The sequence below is a fragment of the Nuphar pumila genome, chromosome 9, assembly GCF_984573655.1.
Source record: "Nuphar pumila chromosome 9, dmNupPumi1.hap1.1, whole genome shotgun sequence".
Lineage (NCBI taxonomy): Eukaryota > Viridiplantae > Streptophyta > Magnoliopsida > Nymphaeales > Nymphaeaceae > Nuphar > Nuphar pumila.
Window position 1 is genome coordinate 62,438,273 of NC_143257.1, and position 3,511 is coordinate 62,441,783.

A 3,511-nucleotide genomic window follows, 5' to 3' on the forward strand; every position below is an offset into this window, starting at 1 on the left:
ATGGCATTTACAATGCTCATTCATTCTATCTAAAAGCTGAAAATGTAAATTTTAAGTCCTAACTTATTACAACATATATAATTGAATTTACAACTCCAAGTAGTGATATTCTCCACATATTCTCTTGCAAAACACTTGGTTAGTATGAGGGTAGGAGAGAATATATATAAAAAAAAAATGCAAATGAGATGCTCACATGTTATGATTTTTATGATTTTTGATATGGACAGATGAAAAGGTGATATATGCCTGTATACCTATATACATGTATATATATAGGCATTCATGCAGTATATATATACGGCATTTGTATAATGCAAGTGAGGTATGCTGATCATGTACATGGTATAATTAAGTAGCTAGGAAATGGTAAGGAAATAACGCAGGGGATTCCTAAGATGTTGTTTATAACAGTGCAACAGGTGTCTATAGGCATCTATAAGGTGGACTGTGGAGATTGAAAGGATATTGTACAGAAAATAATGGGTATGAGAGTGGAAAATGAAGCATAGATATAAGCAGCGCAAATTTTGGTTGGTGATCAGGTTAATCCTGATGTTGCGAGCCAATATCTAGCTTAGTAATGCTCCTAACAGGTTTCAACCAGGATCACCCTTGGCACCATCACCCTGGGTCATCACAGCTGTATAACTCAGACGACCTCACTGCCCCCAGCTCTCAACTTGGTTCTGGAAATACCTCTTCAACAAGCTTATCACATCAAACTACAGAGTGATTTTCCTCATAACGCTCCTCTTGGGATCCAGTAACGAACTTCTTTCAGTTTCAAACCTTGAAGTACATACTAGGACATAATCCACATGTTTGAAAGGGTCATCTCCTATATCATCATGTGACCAACAGAATAATCTAGCAAGCTTAAAAGATGAAAGCTTTCAAGAATTTTTTTAATCCCAGTTTTGAAGTACTGAGGAGATAACAGCATTCGGGCAACATGACTGGCAATCGCGAGATCGTAAAACATCTCTACAGGATTAACATCCCTGCTGTGTTCATATCTCCTGGCATTGTTGAACTCTGCAACCTGTTTACAAATACTTTAGCAGGCGGCATTATAACAGTAAAAAAGAAAGGGGACCATAGCTTCCTCAAAATCTTGAGCAGGGATTTCGCAATCCACCCTTAGAACAAGTAAGATCTCGCACAACATCATCATCTGCTCTCTTTAATTTTTCCATTGTATGCACATAATTCTCCATCACCTTTCTCATTTACAGATCATACCATAATGAGATAATGGGAAACACACTGGATCGAGTTTATAGAGCTTACTTGGGGTGATGGGGACGATAGGAACCCTGAAGATTCTTCGTGCTCATTTGCCATGGATCTATCCAAAATATGGCTCCTCGCTGAATACTTGTAATTTGTTAACAGCGTCTGCAGTGAATGTTGCCTGAGAATCCCCTGCGAGTCCTTTTCTTCCTTCAGCATAGTCAATCATGTTTCCGCTTCTGGACCCACGTTTTCCAGATCATGGGTGGCCTTGCTTTCAAGGTCCAGCATCCTGCTGACCCATACATTTAATTACATAGACTCTTCATAAGTAGGCACTCCACAACTCCTATGGAAGGCCTAGTTTGTTGGGCGATAACACTTAAGGAGATATCTATATCTCCTGAAGGACGACTGAAGATGATCTCCATTAGACAAAGCACATTAATTCACTATCAGTGCATGTTGTACGTTAAGAGTGGCTGAATGGACACGACAAAATTCTTGGTAATGAGCAAAATCAACAATGTCGAAAGCCTGTGAGATGTATTAGACCCACCCCATATTTGTCCCAAGAAGGCTTTCTTATAATTGGGTGTGCAAGAAACTTTCTGACGTTATAGATGTTTGTTGCTTAATCCATGCACCAAGGGAGAGATCAAAAGCCAAGTCCAGCTTGAATGGCTCTGACAGATTTCTGAAGCTGATGGATCCTGTGCAATACCAGGACAAAGATGCCAATGTACCAGCTATATCTGACGAATCTCCTACCTTTGATTCTACTGTATACCTTTGTTCTGATCTTCTCTCAAATTGTTGGAAGGTTTGGATCACCAGTTGGGAAAACAATGGCAACACTCTTGCTGACTGAATCTGATGCAGCCTCAACTTCATCAAAGCCTACTCTCTGAGAACGTAACTTGTCACACAACTCTTCCACCTTCATGGTCGGGCAAAGCTCTTTCTAAGATGTTGGAAATGTGGGTTTTCTTTTCTGATGAAAAATCATCTTGTATACAAATTTTAAATAAAATAAGTATACATAAAGCCACAGCAAGCCTAAGTAACCCAAAAATTCATGAGAATCACAAAAAAAAAAAAATTGCAAACCAAACAGCTTGTCTTTCTCACGTCCGTTCCTCTCTCTTCTTTGGTGCCCAGGTGGTGATCTCATCAACTGTGAATATCATCTCAGCGGCCTCCGTAGCAAAGTAGTATTGCTTGCTTAGCCTCAAATCAATCTGATATTCCAAGCTTCCCCATATCCCCAACAAAACCGGAGATGACATCAATTCCAGCATTTGTTTCATCCTTGTGGTACTTAGCCCGAAATTGTGCAATCAAATCTGTGTCGCCTGGACCTGCATTGCCAGAGATGATAATTGGAGTAGATTGGAATGCATGAGATAAAACCTCAACTGCAAGGGATTTCTTTCCTGATATCCTCAGAACAAGTTTGTCAACTTCCCTGGACATCACCGTTTCAGGCCAACTTCCCCCAAACAGGATTCTGCTGTCCGTAACCATTTTGGATAATACACATAGGGCATGATGTAAAGACCTTTTTGGCTTCATCTAACACATGGGAACTTGCTCTTCTTAATACAATGGCACATATCTGACTCATCTCTATACCAGAAAAATTGACCCACTTATCTTCACCAATCATGATTTCTTCAATAAGCTTGTAGTGCCCCAGTTTAACAGACACAGGGTTATTAAATGTTGATGCAATTTCTCCACCAATAGCTAGAGCAGGACGCCCAATTCCATCATGATCAGCATGCTCAATCATTAGAATTCCTGCATCAGCAAAAAGTTTCTCGGGAGAGTTGTATATCATTTGTCTTATTAACAAAGTGATTGATGCCATGGGAAATAGTATTCTGCACTCTCTCTTTCACTTTCTCTTTTTCTGCCCCCTCTGTCTGAGCAAACCTTGCCATTGAATCAACATATACTCATGCTTCATATATCTTTATTTTATTAGTGTCCATAGCTGTATTTGCCACCAACATTTTTTTTTGTATATGGCAGATTAGCACCATCGAATGAAGTAATGGCCTGTATTCCAGAGAAGGTTGTATTCAGGGAATGGACCACAACAGTAGACATGAAATGGGCTGGGACGCTGGAGGTGGGAATAGGATATTTTGCAGGTAGTCTGACAACCTTCATCTGAGGCCCGAGTGTTGTGGGATGATGTTACAGACTGGGCATATGGGTAGTAAATCTGGAGGTGATTAGCATAGGAAGTGTAGTGCATAGTGGATGT

The 3,511-nt window shown here is 40.0% G+C and overlaps 1 pseudogene; it reads right to left on the reverse strand.

Annotated features, from left to right (window-relative positions):
* Window positions 1–2,363: 2,363 nt before the first annotated feature.
* LOC149828613 (T-complex protein 1 subunit beta pseudogene) lies at window positions 2,364–3,254 on the reverse strand (annotated as a pseudogene).
* Between the last annotated feature and the right edge of the window lie 257 nt (window positions 3,255–3,511).